Raw genomic sequence first — 24,593 nt, 5'->3', positions numbered from 1 at the left:
TCCAGATAATTGTTTAAACATCTCAGGTTAAAGGACAGGTATTGTGAACCGTGATTTTATTAATCTCTCTAAAATCCAAGTACGGACATAACTCTTCATATATATATATTTTTTAACAACCCCCCCCCACTGTGACTGGAGAGGTAGATGGAGGTGGATGGCCGAATAATACCCTTAGCCCTAAAATTGTAAAGTGCTGCGGAATATGTTCCCACAAGCTGGGAAGGGTAATTAATTATAAGTAGAAGATATATATCTCTGCGCTGGATCGAGTGAGTACAGGAGTAAGATAAAATAGAAAATGGACTAAGATGCCAAGTGGATATTAAAAATATATGGTTTATTTAAACGAAGGTAGAGAATTAAAATCCGTTAAATAAAGAGATCATGTAGGTGCTTCTTGTTCACTTCTGCGAGGCTTTGTCTGCAACAATGTATAAGTAGGCAGGAGGCTCCGGTGGGGGAATCCAAAGAAGATGGATTAGAGATGAGGTAGAGAATTAGTATGGGTGTTGTTGACTGGGCCTCCACAGTCACCAGACCTGAACCCAATCGAGATGGTTTGGGGTGAGCTGGACCGCAGAGTGAAGGCAAAAGGGCCAACAAGTGCTAAGCATCTCTGGGAACTCCTTCAAGATTGTTGGAAGATCATTCCGGTGACTACCTCTTGAAGCTCATCAAGAGAATGCCAAGAGTGTGCAAAGCAGTCATCAAAGCCGAAGGTGGCTACTTTGAAGAACCTAGAATATGACATATTTTCAGCTGTTTCACACTTTTTTGTTAAGTATATAATTCCACATGTGTTAATTCATAGTTTTGATGCCTTCAGTGTGAATGTACAATTTTCATAGTCATGAAAATACAGAAAAATCTTTAAATGAGAAGGTGTGTCCAAACTTTTGGTCTGTACTGTATGTGATAGCTAGTAAAAGGCTTGCCAATGTGGTTGAACCATCTAGAAGAGGAAGTATGTGAAGACCAGGAGTTCTGCGATGGCAGCGCAGCTGGGTGCTTGTGTCCCGTAGATGCCAGCATTGGTGGACAGTTTGATGGTAGGACCTTTATTATACCGCTGATAGGTGGAGGGCGATGGATCTCTTCAGAGGTTAGGAGTAGGCACGGTGGGCGGCACACTGGATACACTTAATCCCGGCCGGTGACTAAGTGGGAGGGTCGCCTCTGGAGGTTGGCGCGCTCGACGCTTCAGAACCTGCGAGACACGTGGACACGTGGTTAGGATCCATACGGAGGCCACAGAGGACCAGTTTCTACCCGTTTCGTAAATCTAGTGGTTTCCTTCGTCAGGGATGGGCCTTCAGGGTTTGTGGACTTTTTATATCCGTGCTGGTAAGTTGGATACAAATGTTATGTATCAATCACTCGCATGATAATCCCCTTTCCTTGTTAGATTTAGTTGCAGGCAAATAGTTTGATTTCACTATTGAGGCCCTTTGGTCTCATTGTCCAGTGTAAATATCAAGTGGCTTTCTACTCTGGACATCTGTTTAATGAAGTCGCCCTTTCGCCAGTATTTCTGTACCACTTGAATACCCATAACTTGGATATTCTCGGTGGAGTCTCCATATTTTTCAATATAGCGGATGGCCATCAAATTTATTCTTAATATTCCTTAAATGTTCGCCTATCCTCGTGCTCATCTGGCGAATAGTTTGTCCTGTGTATAACTTGTTGCATGGACATTTGAGGCTATACACTACAGCTTTACTGGAACATGTTATGTGGTCTTTTATACTGTATTCGTTTACTCCACTCCATGGCCACCTCGTACACACGGCTCCGCTCCGTACACCTCGTACACGCACGGCTCTGCTCCGTACACCTCGTAAACACACAACTCCGCTCTATACACCTCGTACACGCACAGCTCCGCTCCGTACACCTCGTACACACGGCTCCGCTCCGTACACCTCGTACACGCACGGCTCCGCTCCGCACACCTCGTACACGCACGGCTCCGCTCCGCACACCTCGTAAACACACAACTCCGCTCTGTACACCTCGTACACGCACGGCTCCGCTCCGTACACTTCGTACACACGGCTCTGCTCCGTACACCTCGTACACGCGCGGCTCCGCTCCGTACACCTCGTACACGCGCGGCTCCGCTCCGTACACCTCGTAAACACACAACTCCGCTCTATACACCTCGTACACGCACAGCTCCGCTCCGTACACCTCGAACACACGGCTCCGCTCCGTACACCTCGTACACGCACGGCTCCGCTCCGCACACCTCGTAAACACACAACTCCGCTCTGTACACCTCGTACACGCACGGCTCCGCTCCGTACACTTCGTACACACGGCTCTGCTCCGTACACCTCGTACACGCGCGGCTCCGCTCCGTACGCCTCGTACACGCGCGGCTCCGCTCCGTACGCCTCGTACACGCGCGGCTCCGCTCCGTACGCCTCGTACACGCGCGGCTCCGCTCCGTACGCCTCGTACACGCGCGGCTCCGCTCCGTAAGCCTCGTACACGCGCGGCTCTGCTCCGTACACCTTGTACACGCGCGGCTCCGCTCCGTACACCTCGTACACGCGCGGCTCCGCTCCGTACACCTCGTACACGCGCGGCTCCGCTCCGTACACCTCGTACACGCGCGGCTCCGCTCCGTACACCTCGTACACGCGTGGCTCCGCTCCGTACACCTCGTACACACGCGGCTCTGCTCCGTACACCTCGTACACGCGCGGCTTCGCTCCGTACACCTCATACACAAGTGGCTCCGCTCCGAACACCTCGTACACACGCGGCTCCGCTCCGTACACGCGCGGCTCTGCTCCGTACGCCTCGTACACACGCGGCTCTGCTACATCCACACTGTAAACCCCTCCTGACCCCACACATAAACTTCAGCTCATCCAGCACCATGACAACCAGAACAGCAGAGTCCTGCATCCACTGAGGCCCCTGATCATGTGACCCCTGACTCCTCCCCTCCTGTGACCTCATCACAGCTCCTGTGCGCACACAACAGCCATATATGTGGTGGCGGCTCTGCAGGTGGAGGTATGTGGAGACCCCCATTACTGGGTGCAGGGGTCATTAACCCCTTCAGCACGGAGGCTCTCTGGGGGTCTTGTGTTGCCCCTTTATAAGAATCATAAGGTTTCTGTTCTGTTTCCTGTAATAGATACATACGACCCCACTATGGAGACAGGAAGGGAGGAGAGGTCTTGTTCTCATTAGTGATGAGGGCGCGTGGATTGTTAACCCTTCGGTGAGCGCGCTCTGGTGCTCGGCATCTATGTTGGTGCCGCCGCGGCTGCATGTGTCATGGCGGTTGGGCTGCTGTGACACATGCAGGGATTGCCTAACAAACAGGCTGTTCATCAGACATGGTGCCATTAACAGACGCCTTCACCGAGGGTCTTGAATAAAGGGCTCTAATGGAGTGAATAATAGGACCCCCAAACCCAAACCTATTTAACAGCGAGAAGACGAACGACCAATTGACTGGGTCAGACGCCTTCTCAGCGTCAATTAAGTGACATTTTATTGAATGAAATAAGTATTTGATCACTGACCAACCCGCGAGAATTCTGGCTCTCACAGTCCTGTTAGTCTTTCTTTATGAAGCCTCCTACTCTGCACTCATTACCTGTATTAATTGCACCTTGTTAGATGTATAAAATACACCTGTCCACACACTCAATCAATCACATTCTAACCTCTCCACCATGGGCAAGTCCAAAGAGCTGTGTAAGGACACCAGGGACAAAATTGTAAACCTGCACAAGGCTGGAATGGTGTCACGGGTGTGTCAGATGTGACAGACCTCTGCCGGGGGAGCGGTCTGGAGGTGAACCAGTACTGGGGGAGGTAGCAGAACCCATGCAGTTAGGGGGTGCCTTTACATCATACATTTTCCCGGAGATTCGCAAGAAAAAAGCCGTATTTTTTTCTGGGAAAAAGGGACATTTTATTAGGACCTGTCCTTCAATTCCTAAACAAAAGGACAACTCACAGCAGAGAGGATTCTCTTATAACATAACCTCCACTTATACTTATAAAACTTTATATCCTATATATCCATTACTGAATCAACATAACCCCTATTAACCTAAGGACACAAAAAGACTCATTACAGATATTTACAGGATACGGTCTCCGGATGAATATATCCAGTCCTGACTGTTAAATAACATTAATCATAATCTAAAGTGCTATTGTGCAATATAGAAAGAAAATGTGTGGTTCTCACCCATTTTGCATCTAGGCACCATCCGGGAATTTCTGATGCTACCCTGTCATGACCCTGGGTTTAGCTCCCGCCCCGACACGGGCAGTACCCAAGTGTACCTTCTAACATATTCCACAAAAACCCTCCCGACGCGTTTCTTTCTCCTTACGGAGAATTCATCTGGGGAGTATGTTTAGCATTTTGGGGAAGGCACAAATAATGCAAAGAGAGAAGGTGACTCTGTGCCAATAAAGTGTCAAAGTGAGTAAAACAAAAAAATTCAATGAGGCTCACAATAGTGAGTGTTCATTACAGTCGTGCAGAGTGCTACTGACGTTGTAGTCTCCGTGGCGGCGACCCGTTCCGTGCCCAGGGCGGTCAAACCAAATGGCCAGTCTATATACCGAATGTCCGACTACGCCACCCGTGAATTGCGGTCAGAGTGAACCGCCACTGCAGGGCAGACCGCTGAGGCTGGTGTTGTGGGTGCAGCTGAGCGTAGTATAACTCCCCACGGGAAGAGTATAGCCTCAGGGCAGTAAATGGGGATGTTGGTGGTGATGGTGTGCAGGAGCAGCAGTAACCACACGGAGACTGTCATGCAATTCAGGGTCTTTACTGTTGGTGGTATTAAGGGACCCGTCCGGAATACAGGTTAACAATGGAGGCCTGGTCAGTCTGAGAGCAACTGGGAAATCCCGCTGGTCAGGGGGAGTTTGTAGGCCTAGCGTGCTGATTTCACTCTTTCTTGGCTATCCTGCTGTAGTGTGGTGGCAGCCCACGTCTCTGAGTGTACCGTGTTGTTCTCACCCGTATGACTGGCGACTCGGGCCTTCCGTACTTCTCACCCCTCCGGCCCGCCATTACAACATGTGGCTGTGGACTCCACAACGCTTCCGGTCACGTGGCACCCAAAACGCCTCAGTCACACGGCCGACCACATATGGTCACATGTCCCCATATATACCGTATTATTTCTGAATGATTACCACTGCCATAGTGACCATCAATCCAAATCGCACATGATGCTCCTTCCTACTTGGGGTAGGCTGGCAGCTTTAAATACAAACTTCATCAGGCGGACATAATTTAAATATACATATTTCATTCTGAAGGCACTCTTTAAGCAACCTGATGCCCACAATGTCCTATATTATATATCTATCCATAAATTTCCCTTCTTCCTAAGGGTATATAATCCTTAAGGATATAAAGATCACCTTCTTTTGAAGGCACTCAAGATTTTAAAGGCTCAAAAATCTGATTTTGACAGGCTCATGTAATGGGACGCACCACGTAAGCATGATCAAACAGGGGGAAGGGAGGGGGAGGATTTTGTAAGGTGGGGATCAGGAGATACTCCTTTCAGATAAAACAACTATAGCCAAGTTGCTCATTGAGCCACTTAGGGGTCATGGTGTTCAACCGGAAAATCCATCTTGCTTCTTTTTGCTGTAGGATTCTGTCCATGCCCCCCCCTTCCACTATTCATTTTCATGCAACCAATTCCCGTCAATGATATTACTTTCGGATCACCCCCCGTGCACTAAATTTACATGTTTAGCAATGGGCGTGTCATTATTGTTTGCAATATCACTTAGATGCTCTCCTATTCTTCTTCTCATTTCTCGTATGGTCTTCCCTATTTACTCCTTTTTGCAAACACATGTTGCTTTATATATCACAAATTTTGTTCTGCAATTAATAAAACTTCTAATATCAAAGGACAGTCCTGTAACGTTACTCATAAAGGTTTTTGTGGTCTTAACATTCGGACAGGCCACACATCCGCTTCATTTGTAGCAGCCATTCGGTCTCCCTGATAACCAAGACTTGTCCTTTTTAGATTGCACAAAATGACTTTTGACAACCCTGTCTCCAATCGTTTTGTTTCTATGAAACGTGATTTGTGGTTTTGTACCAACAACTTTTTTCAAATCCTCGTCCATGGCTAGAATTCCCCAATATTTTTCTATAATGACCCTTGCTTGTTGGGCACCATTATCGTATGTCGCAATCAACCTAATAAGTTCTTTTCCTTTTTCATTATTGTCTTTTGTTCTTGGAGAGAGCAGATTTTCTCTATTTTGTTTTAAAGCAAACTGGTACGCCCTTCTCAAAACCCAATCAGGGTATCCCCTTCGTTTAAACCTCTCTCTCATTTCCTTAGCCTGCTGTATAAATTCACCATGAGTCGAACAATTCCTTCTCAGCCTGATGTATTGGCATTTTGGTATTCCCTTCGTCAGAGGGGGGGAGGATGGTGTTCTCCCACCGAAGAAGGGAATTTGTAGCTGTTGGTTTCCGAAAAATTGTGGTATGTATATCCCCCTCCTCTTGTTTTGCAATCTGGTACACTTCTTCCACTACCTATCCCTAGTAGGCCATGGGCACACTTGTCCATGGATTTTATTACTGACCTCCCGGTTTCTGCAGGTAAAACAGTGGTCTTGGTGGTTGTAAATAGGTCTAGTAAAATGGTTCACTTCGTCGCATTACCTGCACTTCCAAATGCTAAGACACTTGGTCGGGTGTTTATAAATGAGATTGTGAAGCTTCACTGGGTTCCCTCCGATGTGGTATGAGATCGGGGGACCCAGTTTCCAAATTCTGGAAAGCATTCTGTTCTCGACTTGGGGTGCAGCTCTTTTTTTCCTCTGCCTTCCACCCTAAGACCAAGCGCGTCAATCAGAGTTTGGAGACCTACCTCAGGTGTTTCGTCTCCAAAAATCAGGAGGATTGGGCATCCTACTTACCGCTGGCAGAATTTGCAATTAATAATCATCTTCAAGTATCCACTGGCAGGTCACTGTTCTATGGTGCATACGGTTACCATCCACAGTTTGGCACCTTTAGTGGGGGAGGAGCTTCGGGAGTTCCTGAGGAGGAACGTTTTGCTTTGTCGCTCTCCTTTGTGTGGCAGGGGGGTGCTGAGTAGTTTAAAGATCATGGGAGACCGGTATAAACTCATGGCTGACAGAAAACGCTTGCCAGGTCCGAACCTGAATGTGAATGACTTTGTGTGGTTGTCTACCAGGAATATTAAGTTGAAAGTCTCTTCCTGGAAGCTGGGACCTAGTTTTATTGGTTCCTATAAAGTAACTGCCGTCATTAACCCAGTCTTGAGCTTCCTCAGTAAGAATATTGAAGATTGGTCATGGTTGGGTCTTCCAGCATGACAATGACCCTAAACACACAGCCAGGGTAACTAAGGACTGGCTCCGTAAGAAGCATTTCAAGGTCCTGGAGTGACCTAGACAGTCTCCGGACCTGAACCCAATAGAAAATCTTTGGAGGAAGCTGAAACTCAATGTTACCCAGCGACAGCCCCGAAACCTGAAAGATCTGGAGAATATCTGTATGGAGGAGGGGGCCAAAATCCCTGCTGCAGTGTGTGCAAACCTGGTCAAGAACTACAGGAAACGTCTGACCTCTGTAATTGCAAACAAAGTTTTCTGTACCAAATATTAAGTTCTGTTTTTCTATTGTATCAAATACTTATTTCATGCAATAAAATGCAAATTAATTATGTACAAATCATACAATGTGATTGTCTGGATTTTTTTCCAGATACTGCCTCTCACAGTTGAAGTGAACATGCAATAAAAATTACAGACCTCACCATTCTTTGTAGGTGGGAAAATTTTCAAAATCGGCAGTGTATCAAATACATATTTTCCCTACTGTATGTGTGTGTCTGTGTGTATATACATATATGAGTACCATACCCTTTCCTTTATACCTTGATACATATCTGTTCCTATTTAATGTATCAGTGTATTTTTTTATATATATTTCTATATATAAGAGCAAACAAGGGCTTGTGAGAGACACTCACCGCGGAGCGGGGGCGCCATTGTCGTTCCTTAGGATGTAAACCTCCGTGGCTAGGCAGTATCCGCTTTGTTTAGGTGCGGGATAAGGTAAGGTAGTGACTATCAGTTATTCAGCAGCATCATTGTTTACATCTCTTTATATACATCCACAACAAACCATTCAGCTTGTAATTTTGCTAGTTATATAATATATTGTCAGTCCAGTTTTTAATGCATATATTTAATAAAGATTTAAGATTTTATTTTAGGGGGGGTTTCCCACAGTATTGGCCACTGCCCACACACAATATGGTACCATCCTCCCTACCGACTACCCCACGGCTAATGAATAAATACTCACTTAGCCCCATTCTTGGGGCAGATTCTAATGAACCCGGGACCAATGAGATATTTACCTCTCAATAGTTGGATAGGCAGGGGCGAATCATCCATAGTGGCAACCCACGTGACTGCTATGGTGCCCTTGAATTGATGGCGATGGCATTGAATAGAATAGTGAATCAGGGAGTCGAAAGCTCCCCGATCCACCATTCAGCCTTCGACTGTGAGTCTGAGACTCCATGCACTGCAGGCACAATGGCGTCACTACATCACACCTGTAGTACGGAGCCTCAGTACTATAAGCTCCCTACTACAGTTGGTTGAGTAGTTTGTGTTTTTTTTTTTAAATGTCAGGAATTGTGGGGGCATCATATTAAGTGAAGGGCTGTGGGGGCCATCATACAGTGTGGGTGTGTGGGAGCCCTCATACTGAGCTACATGGGCGCATAGGAGAACAATTTCCTAGTGATGAGTGAGATAGGGATAAGTAAGTCAGAAATACAGACCTTTGGTATATATGGTTGCAGACTTGAATTGATATAGTGTAGTGTGCCAGGAGGGAGTCATTAGGAGTCATAATACGTTCTGCCGTGCTTGGACGTCCATCTGTAGTGGCCTCCGCGGGGTATTAGACACCCGCTTCCCATTCAATTGAATTGGAGGCGGATGTGTAGTACACCGCGGCGGCCACTACAACTTGACGGCCAAGTACCGCAGGTAAGGAATTCCAGCCGGCGACCACCGCTGCTGGCACCGATAACAGCTGATCGGTGGAGGTGCCGCTTGCAGGACCCCAACCGATCATACATTGATGCCCTATCCTTTTTATAGGGCATCAATGTAAAAGTTGTGGACAACCCCTTTAAGGAAGGATTCCTTATCTTAGACAAACAGGATTTAAGAAAACAATTGTCTATACTAGAGAGAAAGCTACAGTGTCGCCTAATGGGGACACACGTTCTCCTATGAAGAAGTGAAGATGCAGTGCCACAGCAAGGAGTGTGTGGCCCTCATCTAATGGACTTTGAGAGCACTAGTGAGGAGTCGTACCGATGCACCTCAGTCAGTGAGGTCCTCACACATCAACTGGGAGCTGAGAGTAGCTCTGAATAGCTGTAGAGACACATCTTGACCCATATGGTCCCCACAGGGGATGATGGGCCTTTCCATAGTAGTTTGCTGGACTGTTTTAGCTTGTAACAAAAGTTATGTACTGCTACATGTAACCGAAAAGTTCTTGACTCTGCATAATGCAGAAGAAGCATTCATAAATTGTTGTGCCTGCTAGCTAATGTACAGTTAGGTCCATATATATTTGGACAGAGACAACATTTTTCTAATTTTGGTTCTAGACATTACCACAATGAATTTTCAACAAAACAATTCAGATGCAGTTGAAGTTCAGACTTTCAGCTTTCATTTGAGGGTATCCACATTAAAATTGGATGAAGGGTTTAGGAGTTTCAGCTCCTTAACATCCTGTTTTTAAAGGGACCAAAAGTAATTGGACAATTGACTCCAAGGCTATTTCATGGACAGGTGTGGGCTATCCCTTCGTTATGTCATTCTCAATTAAGCAGATAAAAGGCCTGGAGTTGATTTGAGGTGTGGTGCTTGCATTTGGAAGGTTTTGTTGTGAAGTAAACATGCGGTCAAAGGAGCTCTCCATGCAGGTGAAACAAGCCATCCTTAAGCTGCAAAAACAGAAAAAAACCATCCGAGAAATTGCTACAATATTAGGAGTGGCAAAATCTACAGTATGGTACATCCTGAGAAAGAAAGAAAGCACTGGTGAACTCATCAATGCAAAAAGACCTGGGCGCCCACGGAAGACAACAGTGGTGGATGATCGCAGAATAATCTCCATGGTGAAGAGAAACCCCTTCACAACAGCCAACCAAGTGAACAACACTCTCCAGGAGGTAGGCGTATCAATATCCAAATCTACCATAAAGAGAAGACTGCATGAAAGTAAATACAGAGGGTTCACTGCACAGTGCAAACCACTCATAAGCATCAATAATAAAAAGGCTAGACTGGACTTTGCTAAAAAACATCTAAAAAAGCCAGCACAGTTCTGGAAGAACATTCTTTGGACAGATGAAACCAAGATCAACCTCTACCAGAATGATGGAAAGAGAAAAGTATGGCGAAGGCGTGGTACAGCTCATGATCCAAAGCATACCACATCATCTGTAAAACACGGCGGAGGCAGTGTGATGGCTTGCCTGTGGCACTGGGTCACTAGTGTTTATTGATGACTAGATGGTGGCCCGATTCTAACGCATCGGGTATTCTAGAATATGTATGCGGCGGACCGGGCGCGACTAATCAGCGAAGCAGTGTTTAAATGGGTTGTGCACTACTTTAAATTAACCCCCCAATGTATCCCCCCGGGGCCCCTTATGAATTTTGGAGGACCGGGGAGCGAGGCCGTTGGTCGGGGAACTTCTGCTGCGAGCAGCCGGGAGATGACCGGCTAGCACAGGGTGAACGGGTGAGCATGGGAGCTTTTGAGCGTGTGAGGGTGAGAGTATGAGGGTGAGCGTGGGAGCGTGTGAGGGTGAGCGTGGGAGCGTGTGAGGGTGAGCATAGGAGCGTGTGAGCGTGAGCGTGTTAGGGTGAGCGTCCGAGGGTGAGCATCCGAGGGTGAGCGTCCGAGGGTGAGCGTCAGAGGGTGAGCGTCCGAGCGTGAACGTCCGAGCGTAAGCGTCAGAGCGTGAGCGTCAGAGCGTGAACGTGTGAGCGTCCGAGCGTGAGCGTCCAAGCGTGAGCGTCAGAGTGTGAGCATCCGAGCGTGAACGTCAGAGCGTGAGCGTCAGAGCGTGAGCGTCCGAGCTCGAGTGTGTGAGCGTCAGAGCCTGAGCATGAGCGTCAGAGTGTGAGCGTCCAAGCGTGAGCGTCCGAGCGGGAGCGTCCGAGCGGGAGCGTCCGAGCGGGAGCATCCGAGCGTGAGCGTCCGAGCGTGAGCGTCCGAGCGTGAGCATGAGCGTCCGAGCGTGAACGTCCGAGCGTGAGCGTCAGAGCGTGAGCATCCGAGCGTGAACGTCAGAGCGTGAGCGTCAGAGCGTGAGCGTCCGAGCGTGAACGTGTGAGCGTCAGAGCGTGAGCGTCCGAGCGCGAGTGTGTGAGCGTCCGAGCGTGAGCGTGAGTGTCCGAGCGTGAACGTCCGAGCGTGAGCTTCCGAGCGTCAGAGCGTGAGCGTCAGAGCGTGAGCGTCAGAGCGTGAGCATCCGAGCGTGAACGTCCGAGCGTGAGCGTCAGAGCGTGAGCGTCCGAGCGCGAGTGTGTGAGCGTCCGAGCGGGAGCGTCCGAGCGCGAGCGTGAGCATCAGAGCGTGAGCGTGAGCATCCGAGCGTGAGTGCGTCTTATAGTCCGAAAAATACGGTATATAATAAATATACAGTACAGACCAAAAGTTTGGACACACCTCATTTAAAAGTTTTTCTGTATTTTCATGACTATGAAAATTGTACATTCACACTGAAGGCATCAAAACTATGAATTAACACATGTGGAATTATATACTTAACAAAAAAGTGTGAAACAACTGAAAATATGTCTTATATTCTAGGTTCTTCAAAGTAGCCACCTTTTGCTTTGATGACTGCTTTGCACACTCTTGCCATTCTCTTGATGAGCTTCAAGAGGTAGTCACCGGAAATGGTCTTCTAACAATCTTGAAGGAGTTCCCAGAGATGCTTAGCATTTGTTGGCCCTTTTGCCTTCACTGCGGTCCAGCTCACCCCAAACCATCTCGATTGGGTTCAGGTCTGGTGACTGTGGAGGCCAGGTCATCTGGCGTAGCACCCCATCACTCTCCCTCTTGGTCAAATAGCCCTTACACAGCCTGGAGGTGTGTTTGGGGTCATTGTCCTGTTGAAAAATAAATGATGGTCCAACTAAACGCAAACCGGATGAAATAGCATGCCTCTGCAAGATGCTGTGGTAGCTATGCTGTTACGGATCCAGGTGGTGGAACCTCTGTGCTGCGTTGCAATGAGGGACCAGAGGGGCGTAACTAGGTATCAACTTGGACTGACCAAGGTCGCATGGCGGCTCAATCGACTCCGTGAACCAGGGAAGGACCGAGCAGAGGGACCAGGTGCTACTCTGGGCCTGTCCTTGAATGAGAGCAGGTGACTCCCACGGGTAACTGGCAGGAGCCTCCGGGTAGGCAAGGCAGGTAACTGACAGGAGCCTCCAGGTAGACAGACTGATAGGCACGGCAGGTGACTGGTAGGCGCCTCCAGGTAGGCAGACAGATAGGCACGGCAGGTAACTGGTACATTCTCCGGGTAGGCAGGCAAGCCAGGCCCATAGACAGACCGGCGGGTTTGGATCGTAGGCAGACCGTCGGGCTGGAGAGTACACTTGGCAGGCGGAGACTGGTAGTCAGGCTGGCAGGCGGAGACTGGTAGTCAGGCTGGCAGGCGGAGACTGGTAGTCAGGCTGGCAGGCGGAGACTGGTAGTCAGGCTGGCAGGCGGAGACTGGTAGTCAGGCTGGCGGACAGGACTGGTTGTCAGGCTGGCGGACTGGACTGATAATCAGGCTGGCAGACTGGACTGGTAGTCAAGCTGGCGGACTGGACTTGTAGACAAGCTGGCGGACTGGACTAGCAGCGGGACCTGAGGGCTGAAGCAGAGTTTAGGACACAAAGCTACAACATTGCACGGACACCTCCATTTTGGAGGAGGTGCCTTTTATATGAGAGGTCCTCCGGCCACTGGCCGGGGACTCCTTAGGACAGCGTGCGCGGCCCCTTTAAGAGGGAGGGTGCGCGCGCCCTAAGCACAGTGTCCGGGAAGCTGCGTGCGCCGACAGCAGCAGCAGGAGAGCCGGAAGACACCGAGCCGGGAGCGCAGCGGTAAGAGGGACGGTGTCTCTGCCTGTCAGGGGGCAGAGATGCCGATAATACAGTACCCCCCCCCCCTCACGCCCCCTCTTTTTTAGGCCAGAAAGAATTTTTTTAAGAAGAAGTGGGGCATGGATGTTCTCCCTGTGTTCCCAAGTTCTCTCTTCTGGGCCAAACCCCTTCCAATCCACCAGAAAAAAAAGGTTTTTCCTCTTACCCTCTTGGTGGCCAGAATGTTCTCTACCTCATAGACGTCCTCAGCAGAGACCGAAGCTGGGGAGGTACCTGGATTGTCGGAAAAAGAATTAAGCACAACTGGTTTGAGGAGAGATACGTGGAAGGAGTTGGGAATCCGTAAGGTGGCCGGGAGTTTTAACTTGTAGGCTACTGGGTTGATTTGCTTGAGGACTTTGAATGGACCGATGAACCGTGGACCTAACTTATAGGAGGGTATTTTGAGGTGAACATGTTTGGAGGAGAGCCAAACCTTGTCCCCCGGATGAAACTGAGGTGGATCCAGACGTCTCTTATCAGCATGTTTCTTCATCCGCTCGGAGGATTGAAGAAGTGCGGACCTAGTGTCTTCCCAAATGGTGGAAAATTCGCTGACCAGAGACTCCGCGGCAGGATTGTCCACTGAAGCGGAGACGGGAAACGGAATCCGGGGATGTTGACCGTAGACCACAAAGAACGGGGACTTAGAAGAAGATTCACTCTCATGGTTGTTATAGGAGAACTCAGCCCTTAGTAGGAGCTCCACCCAATTGATATGGTGAGCGTTGACGAAGTGCCGGAGGAAGCTGGTAAGGATCTGTTTGATACTTTCCACTTGGCCATTGGACTGCGGATGGTAAGCAGAGGAGAAATCCAGGGTGACATCCAGCAGTTTACACGTAGCTCTCCAGAAACGCGAAGTGAACTGGATCCCGCGATCAGACACAATGTGGAAGGGTAGGCCGTGGAGACGAAAGATGTGATGGATGAAATCCTTAGCCAGCACAAATGCAGACGGGAGACCAGGCAGAGGGATGAAGTGGGCCATTTTAGAAAAGCGGTCAGTGACCACCCAAATGACCGTACAACCGGCAGAAACAGGGAGATCAGTAATAAAGTCCATAGCAATGTGTTGCCATGGGGCAGCAGGTACGGGAAGAGGCAGGAGGCGGCCGGCTGGAAGATGTCTGGGAACCTTGTTGCGGGCACAGGACGAACAAGCCGTGACGAAGTCTACCACATCCTTGCGCAGGGTAGGCCACCAGTAATGCCGGGTAATGAGCAGGAAAGTCTTTTTCTGGCCAGCATGGCCGGCTAGTTTAGATGAATGACCCCAATGAAGAACCTTCTTATGATCCGAAACCGCTACAAACGTCTTACCGGGTGGGAGACGAGACAGGTCCAAGGGGGCCACATTCATCACTTTGGAAGGATCGATGATATGCATAGGCTCCTCTTGATCGGAAGACAGGAAGGATCGGGACAAGGCGTCGGCTTTAACGTTCTTGTCCGCTGGGCGGTAATGTAGGGTAAAGTTGAAGCGGGCGAAGAACAAAGACCACCGGGCCTGATGCGGATTGAGTCTTTGGGCATTCTGTAGATATGCCCTATTTTTGTAGTCAGTATAGATGACCACCGGGTGCAGAGCCCCTTCAAGCAGGTAACGCCACTCCTCCAGCGCCAATTTGATGGCCAGCAGTTCTCGGTCTCCTATGGAGTAGTTGCGCTCGGACGAGGAGAAGAGCTTGGAGAAGAAGCCACAGGTTACCATTCTCCCGGATGGTGATTTCTGGGTGAGCACCGCTCCGCCTCCGGAAGAGGAAGCATCAACCTCCAGAATGAACTGTTTGTTGCTATCCGGACGGTGCAGCACTGGGGCAGAAGAGAAGGCTTGTTTTAAGGAGAGGAAGGCCTCCTCCGCTTCGGACGGCCATTCCTTAGGATTTGCTCTCTTTCGGGTGAGCGCAGAGATGGGAGCAGTCCGGGAAGAGAAATGTGGGATGAAGAGACGGTAATAGCTGGCGAAGCCCAGGAATCGCTGAATCGCCTTCAACCCCTCCAGACGGGGCCACTTTAAGACGGCAGAAACCTTCTTGGGGTCCATCCGTAGACCAGTCTTAGAGATAATATAGCCCAGGAACGGAAGAGAGGTCTGCTCGAAGAGGCATTTCTCAAATTTTGCTTATAGGTGATTCTGCCTGAGCCTAAGCAGGACCTGACGAACGTCCCTCCGGTGTGTGGGAAGATCCGGAGAGAAGACCAAGATGTCGTCCAGGTACACCACCACGCAAGAATATAAGAGGTCACGGAAGATGTCGTTAACAAATTCTTGGAAGACGGCTGGTGCATAACAGAGACCGAAGGGCATCACACGGTATTCATAGTGGCCGTCCCGGGTATTGAATGCCGTCTTCCACTCGTCTCCTTGGCAGATCCGGACCAAGTTATACGCCCCACGAAGATTGAGCTTGGAGAAGATCTTCGCGCCTTTAAGGCGGTCGAACAGCTCAGAGATGAGCAGCAGGGGGTATTTGTTTTTGATAGTAATCTGGTTGAGTCCTCTATAATCGATACAGGGGCGTAGTGAACCGTCTTTCTTTTTTACGAAGAAGAATCCGGCTCCAGCCCTCTTCTTCTCCCCCTCCCCTATACTATTTGTCAGGAGAGAAGAGCTGATCTACTATCTGTCTGTATGCAAATTATCACCACAGCAGAAGTGGCTTGGACAGATGCTGGCACAAAGAAAGGTGCTACAACCCCAATTAGCATGCGAGTGTGTTTTCCTCTGACACAGACCTCCGACAATTTACATCTAGCTGAGGAGGACGCAGCTCGTTAACTAAGACAATTCCCCAGCTGCAAACTGCAGGATTTTCGGAGCCAAAATAAAAGATGGAATAACTAAAGTTACATACGTCCTATGATAATGGGGCCCATACTTTTAGTGACAGGGTAAGCCAAGGAACAATATACTTATTTTCCCGGAGCTGTGAGCCCCTCCAGGGAGAAAAATGGACTGCAGCAATAACGTGTGTGGTCTCTGGAGACTCAATTGGAGTTTCTCCCCTCCAGCTATATTGAATTGTCTCTGCGATCGTATAGTAAGTTTCTTCTTTAATCCTTATTATTTTGTGTAACTGCATATGTATTGTATTGTCCCCTTGTGTAAAATCTTTGTACATTTTTCCTAAACACTGCCTCCCTTTTGGATTAAATATAAAATTTAATAGTCCTGTTTCTTTTGCTCTGTAATCATTCCCTTTCTCGAAGCCATACACTACCAGAATGCAGGCGTCCGACCAGGCCTGTATTATATTTTAAATTTGGTCGGTGGTGGCAGCGAATAATAATAATTGGGCTAGCGTGAAACTGGTAATAACTGTACGAGATATGACATGGCAATGATGATGGAGGAGGTGGGGAAGATATGGCAATGATGGAGGATGTGGGGGGGGGGTGGCAATGATCGAGGAGGTGGGGGGATATATGGCAATGATGATGGCAATATGAAAATGATGGAGAAGGTGGGAGAGAGCAATGATGAAGGAGGTGGGGGGAGAGCAATGATGGAGATGGGAGTGAGCAATGATGGAGGAGGTGGGGGGAGAGCAATGATGGGGAATTACTTGGATGCTATATGCTGTTAATATCTGGTCTGGTCATGGTGTGGTGGTATTTCTCCCTTGTATGTGGTATTATTCAGTCACTATGTGGTGGTAATATGTGGTCTGGTCACGGGTGTCACTGTATTTCTCCCTTGTATGTAGTATTATTCGGTCACTATGTGGTGGTAATATGTGGTCTGGTCACGGGTGTCACTGTATTTCTCCCTTGTCTGTAGTATTATTCGGTCTCTATGGTGGTGGTAATATGTGGTCTGGTCATGGTGTGGCAGTATTTCTCCCTTGTATGTGGTACTATTGCTGTTGGTATACTGGGTTTTGTTGGGTATGGCAGTCAATTGTTCTTTCTGATATTAGTTAGAAGATTATTTATTTCCATTAGTGATTAAATATTTGGAACAAGATGCACTTACAGGGGTTCTCCGGGGAAAGCAAGTAATCACCTCTCTACAGGATAAGTGATAAAATATTGATTAGTTGGGGTCTGAATACTGGGACCTGCACCAATTGGTAGAATGTGGAGTTTTTATTCCCCTTAGACTGGAGCTCATGTGCGACTTGTCCACTGATCCATTCTTTCCCTCACTTGCTGTTCTTGTCTTTTTCTGTAAGCCCCAAAGAGAATGAATGAGGCTGCAGTCAGACGTCCCACCTGCTGCTGTATTTTAAAATGGGGATAAGTGTCCTGACAGGGATAAAAGTTCCCCATTCTTCCGATAGGTGCGTTTTCCAATGTTCGGACCCAAACGATCAATAAGTTATCACTTATCCTTTGGAGCCCATGGATCGGTAATATCTTCTTTTCACCAAACAACCCCTTTAATACAAACTACCTTAATTGTACATCCTAGTTATAGTGGTGCACAGTAGATACAGGAGCCGCCTGCTGTTTACAGTCCTCTATAACAGGGATAACGGCTAACAGGTATTTGCATATAGCTGTAGAGTGGGCCCCGAGGATCAATTCCCCCTGTGGGCCCCGGACACCCCAGTCCGACACTGGCTGTCTTACATAGTCACCTGTATAAAAGACTCCTTTCCACAGACTCAATTAATCAGTCAAACTCTAACCTCTACAACATGGGCAAGACCAAAGAGCTTTCTAAGGATTTCAGGGACAAGATCATAGACCTGCACAAAGCTGAAATGGGCTACAAAACCATAAGCAAGATGCTGGGTGAAAAGGAGACAACTGTTGGTGCAATAGTAAGAAAATGGAAGAAATACAAAATGACTGTCAATTGACATCAATCTGGGGCACCATTTAAAATCTCACCTTGTGGGTTATCCTTGATCATGAGGAAGGTGAGAGATCAGCCTAAAACTACACGGAGGAACTTGTTAATGATCTCAAACCACAGTCACCAAGAAAACCATTGGTAACACATTGCGCCTTAAAGGTTTAAAATCCTGCAGTGCCCGCAAAGTCCCCGGGCTCAATAAGGCACATGTGCAGGCCCGTCTGAAGTTTGCCAATGAACACCTGGATGATTCTGTGAGTTATTGGGAGAAGGTGCTGTGGTCAGATGAGACAAAAATTGAGCTCTTTGGCATTAACTCAACTCGCCGTGTTTGGAGGAAGAGAAATGCTGCCAATGGCTCAAAGAACACCGTCTCCACTGTCAAGCATGGAAGTGGAAACATTATGTTTTTGGAATGTTTCTCTGCTAAGGACACAGGACTACTTCACCGCATCAATGGAAGAATGGATGGAGCAATGTACCGTAAAATCCTGAGTGACAACCTCCTTCCCTCCGCCAGGACATTAAAAATGGATCGTGGTTGGGTCTTCCAGCAAGACAATGACCCAAAACATACAGCCATTTGAAACACGCAGGCCACCTTCGGGAGATCAGCGGCGACGCAGCCGGGAGATGACCGGTGCTAGCCGGTCATCTCCCGGCTACTCGCAGAAGAAGTACCCCGACCGGCCGCGGCCGGACCAATCAGCAACGCGGGATTTCCTGGACCGACAGACAGACGGGATAAGCCAGCCGATTATATAGTAAATATATATATATATATATATATATGTATATATATATATATATATATATATAAACAGTGAAGGAAAGTATATAATTCCACATGTGTTAATTCATAGTTTTGATGCCTTCAGTGTGAATGTACAATTTTCATAGTCATGAAAATACAGAAAAATCCTTAAATGAGAAGGTGTGTCCAAACTTTTGGTCTGTACTGTATATATATATATATATATATATATATATATATATATATATATATATTTTTTTCCCCTTCGGGGGGCTCAATTTCAGCTATTGCTACGTCACTGTGATTTCTATCTACGTCACTGTGTATAGAATGTGTATAGGATAACAGAGTATAAGAAAGTTGTTATGGACGTGACTTAACTAACATTGTGCAGTGAGTCTGGATTCCCTGTAGTGACAGATATTTCTTGTTGCTAAAACTGTGATTTTTTTTCATGTTAAATATTTTTTTAGACAGCTCTCATTAGTGCGATTGTGGCGCCCCTGCGGGTCCAGTTGCCACAGAAGTACTGCATCTCAGCCAGAGGTGTGGTACCCCACTCTCAGGTAAGGAGGGAGCACTACCCGGGACCCACACACTCACATCCAACACTACACCACTTCATAAGGGAAGGGCAAGATTGCTCCTAAGAGAGAGCACAGGCCTGGTCCCTTTCAGGAGGGTGGAACTAAGTGGAGGAGCTGGGTGGAGGAAACAGTTCAGGGGAGCACAGACAGGAAGAGTATAAAAGCAAGGGTAGAAACATCTAGAAGGGTCCATTTTCCTGGCTCCAGTGCTTGGAGCAGGAGTTCAGTGGATAGTGAGGAGTGTGGCCCAGTCAGAGGGGCCCAGCAGTAGGAGAGTGAGGGGAGAAGACCGGAGCAGTGGGAAAGACTCCAGAAATAGAAGGGATCCTAGGGGCACGGCGAGTGCGGGAAGCCATCCGTGCGCCCGAATTCACGCTGACCATCGAGGGATCAAGGCCGCAGGAGGGGACTGGCCCCAGACTAGTGGAGTACTTTAAAGCTCAGCTAGCAAACCGGAGGTTGCGGTATCCTTAGGTGCCGTAGCCACAGTCCACACATAATCGCTGAAAAGGTGGCCATATAGGATAAGGGGACAGTCCAGACGTCGCCTGACGAGGCCCACGGCCACTGGCTCGGGACACTGTGTCTGAGGCGCAGGGCAGGAGGGCGAGAGCCAGCGCAGTGAGACGGCCTGGAGAGGTACACCGAAAAGGGTCCCGTTCAAGTGCTCCTAAGATATCTGAGAGTTGGCTGGATCACTTCCCAGGAGGACACAGGACGATGTGGGTGGTTACAAACCGGTAACTGTAACCTGGAGAACTTAACAACTGTGAGTAAAACCTGAAGACTGCACCCTGCTGTGTCCTTGACTTAATTGCTGCGTCACCTGCCCTGCACTACACTGTCCCTGCTGACAACATCTACCTCATCAAGTCCTATATACTGCCCTGGGGCATAGCTCTACCCGTGGAGAGCCGAACCATCTCTGCTGCGTCACCAACAGCCCCAGTGGATCTGCACCACAGCGAGGGCCCCATATAGCCACATACCACGGGTGGCGTCACGAACATTATCCCCAAATCTTTATTTCCCCAAATTGACTTTCACTGTTCTTTATTTGACCGCCCTGGGCCACGGACTGGGTCACTGCCACCGTGACTACCCCAATACAGAACCGGCCCGGCTACCGTGTACCCCACGGCCCCAGGGGGCACGTCACGATCATACAACATACAATCCTCTGATTGCTCAGGTGATGCACTGTACTGCTGTAGTGCGGTGTATTATCCTTGCCTGTCAGTGTAATCCGAACGGCTCGATACACATGAGATAAGTGTTGGCTGAACAGTCATTTGGCAGACTGCTATCTCTTCCATCTCCCTATACACACAAATATTCCAGCTTTCCTGTGGTCTGTATGAGAGAGTCGCCTCCAGACTCCTCTAGCGGACGATTATCTACAGGAAGAACAAACGGATTAGCCTCTGAATTTCAGGATGAGAGATCCTTCTCTGCCCTGACATCATCTGTCGGGAGGCCCCCAAATACTTTATATAGTCGACCAAACCCCCCCCATGGGGTATGAGGAGCACTGAATATACATGCTTCTTAATAGCGGCACACAGTGTAGCCGCAGCGCGGCTCCTGCTGCTGCCGGAATCACCTGTGCCCGCTGTTTAAGGGCATAAATATTCAACCTCTCTCCATGGGCGTGGGGAGGGGTGAATATTCATGCCCTTTAATAGCGGGCACACGCGATCGCCCGGCAGCAGGAGCCGCACTGCTGCTACGCTGTGTGCCAGCTATTAAGGAGCATGAAGTCCCAGCGTGAGGAGCAGTGACTTCCGGCAGCTGATCTCCCCTTGTGAGCCTCGCATGGTAGTGACGCCATGCGCGGCTCACATGGCGAGATGAGTGCGGGCAGATAGGACGCAGCGCTGGAGGACAGAAGAAAGGTGAGTAGGAGTGTTTATTTTTTTATGTGAAGCATGATGGGGATTAGGGGGACCATGCATACCAAAATAAGGATGAGGGGGCGTACATAACAGGATAAAGGTGAGGGGGCCATACATACCAGGATAAGGCTGAGGGGGGCATACATAACAGGAAAAAGATGAGGGTGCCATACATACCAGGATAAGGATGAGGGGCCATACATACCAGGATAAGGATGAGGGGTGCCATGCATACCAGGATAGGGATGAGGTGTGCCATGCATACCAGGACAGGGATGAGAGGTGCCATGCATACCAGGACAGGGATGAGGGGTGCCATGCATACCAGGACAGGGATGAGGGGTGCCATGCATACCAGGATGGGGATTGCTGTGCCATTCATACCAGGATAGGGATTAGGGGTGCCATGCATACCAGGATAGGGATGAGGGGTGCCATGCATACCAGGATGGAGGGGTTCCATGCATACCAGTATAGGGATGAGGGGTGCCATGCATACCAGGACAGGGATGAAGGGTGCCATGCATACCAGGATAGGGATGAGGGGTGCCATGCATACCAGGATGGAGGGATGCCAGGCATACCAGGATGGGGATGGGGGCCACGTATAAAAGGAAGGGGGGGGCATATATACCAGGATGGGGGATATTGTCAGAATTGGGGGACATTACCCCTATACCAGTGTCATCAGAAGACCCCCTCCCCCTTAAAAGTGCATCGTGAACACATTTTTTGCTTAAATTTTTTTTTCTATTTTCCTACTCTAAAACCTAGGTGCGTCTTATGGTCTGGTGCGTCTTATAGTCCGAAAAATATGGTATTTATGGTAATTTATAAGCCTTCCCTGTCTTCAAGACTATCAGAGCAGTAGCACATCCCTCTGGCCTGCCCTTGTATCCTATTACAGGTACCTCCTTCTCTGCCTCCTGAGAGGCGGAGAAGGAGGTAATACAAGGGCGGGCCAGACTTGTGAAAGAGGCGTGTTTTTCTGGGCACAGCACCGCTCTTTCTCTTTTTTCCATACCCCGGGCGTCCCGGACGCCTGCAGCTTGCTTCACTTACTCTTTCCCGGTGAGGCGCCCCCTCACCTCGTCACTGCAGTCCTCAGGAGCGAGATCAGAGAGGCAGAGAAGGAGGTACCGGTAATAGGATACAAGGGCGGGCCAGAGGGATGTGCTACCGCTCTGATAGTCTTGGAGACTGGGAGAGCTGGGCTCGCAGGAAGAGCTGACCAATCCAAGCAGGCTTTGTATACAACAACCAGCCAATCACCGGTAAGGTTCATCACTTTAAAATTACCATACTGAAATCAAATCTGATTTTTTTTAAAATTTTTATTGCATGTGCGTTGGAAGAGGGGTAGTCTTATACAACGAGTATATCCCAAACTCTATATTTTAACTGGAAAAGTTGGGGGTCGCCTTATACACCCAGTCTTCTTATACTCCGGATAATACGGTAGTTATTTCTCATGTCACGTGTAATGAATATCTCCTGCAGTATTGCTAATGCCGATTCCAGTGTTGGTAAAGGAGACGAGAATTAGCGTCATGGAAGATGAGTCTATGAGAAACGTATTCCACTGCCGACTCCGAGGAAGAAAGAGGAAAACTAAACACTGTAAAATAATAAATCTCCTCATATGTTTCCCCTTATTATCTCCAGTAATTGTATTATTACACAGGATTTTTATGATGCTACATCTGCTCATCATCTTCTCATTCAGATCCCTACAATATCAGATCCTCTCAGTGAAGATCTTCTATATAAGAGAATTTTCCTTATTGATCCATAAAAGATGGACATGGACAGAGACAAGATGGTGGAGAGGATATTACACCTCACCCTAGAGATCCTCTTCCGGCTTACTGGAGAGGTGAGAGATTCTGATGACGTCATATTACATCATTATCTATGGGAATAACAGATGGACAGAACTGGAGAGGTGAGGACTCTGGAAATGTCTGTAGTGAGATTTATTAATGTGTCTCTCCATAACCAGGATTACACAGTAGTGAAGAAGACCTCTAGTGAGCGCTGTCAGGACCCTGTGTCTGAGGGATGGGGAAGACCCCTGAACCCAATCACGGGGCCTCCACCTCACCCCCTGATACATGAAGACATCAATGACCAGAAGATCCTAGAACTCGCCTACAAGATGATTGAGCTGCTGACTGGAGAGGTGACACTGCTGGGAATGCTGGGACATTATACAGTAACGCTATGGAGGGATCGAGGGGATGACGGTATCATTGTATGTGTCAGGTTCCTATAAGGTGTCAGGATGTCGCTGTCTATTTCTCCATGGAGGAGTGGGAGTATTTAGAAGGACACAAAGATCTGTACAAGGGCATCATGTTTGAGGTTCCCCAGCACCTCACATCACCAGGTAATAGGACTAAATACACACTGTCTATAATTATCTGTATGTAAAGAATGAATTCAGACCCTGTATGTGTTTCCTCCAGATCTATCCAGTAAGAGGACATCACCAGAGAGATGTCCCCGTCCTCTTCTTCCACAGGACTGTAAACAAGAAGATCCCAATGTTCCTCAGGATCATCAGGTAGATGGAGAGAAGGTGTCATGAGATCTCCCCTATGATGTGTAGACGGCTGTGAAGGTCTTGTGCTCAGTCTTGTTTTATCCACCAGTATTATATGTTTTATACTTGTGTAATGAGAACGGTGGAGATGGCAGGATTAGAGCTGATCATAGATGGGACTTCTCCATCTGTCTGTGACTTTTACAATATTTGTTTCAGGGTGAAGATCTGACCCATATTAATACTACAGAGACATATGTGAGGGGTGATGAGCGGTGTAAAGAGGAGATTCCTACATATGACTACCCAGGTGAGTAGTGACCACTAAATGCAGAGAAGTCACAGATTCTTCTCAGTCACCGGCTGTGGCTGCTTTATCGGTGGTGTAGTCCGGCCGTATCACAATCGTGTGATCACCATTTTGCCTCTAGATCACAAAATTCTTCTCCACCCAAAACTGTTCAAATGAATTTGGGCATTGAAAACCCCTTTTCTGTAAAACTTACAACCTGGAGGATCCACCTACCCCCCTGGGATTAGTAGACGCTGACCCTTACCTGCCCAGATCTGTAAACTACAAAGCCAAATGACAGCGTACGTAGAATGTGCTGAAAACTTATAAAATCACTTGAAGAAAAACATTCTGATGGGCCTTTAACAGAAAGCGGAGGTTAATGATGCTATTGGCTTCCTAGGACCCTGATATCTTATTGGATGAATCTACCTTCTCTCC

The 24,593-nt window shown here is 48.3% G+C and overlaps 1 pseudogene; it reads left to right on the top strand.

Annotated features, from left to right (window-relative positions):
- The window catches only part of LOC141214188 (uncharacterized), a 63,192-nt pseudogene that overhangs the window by 29,934 nt on the left and 8,665 nt on the right, over positions 1 to 24,593 (top strand).

Source organism: Phyllobates terribilis, unplaced genomic scaffold (assembly GCF_046119375.1).
Source record: "Phyllobates terribilis strain yellow unplaced genomic scaffold, ASM4611937v1 Scaffold_217__1_contigs__length_3308461, whole genome shotgun sequence".
In the NCBI taxonomy this organism is placed as follows: Eukaryota; Metazoa; Chordata; class Amphibia; order Anura; family Dendrobatidae; genus Phyllobates; species Phyllobates terribilis.
Note: the sequence above shows the minus strand (reverse complement) of the source record. Positions and strands in the feature narration are given on the sequence as shown.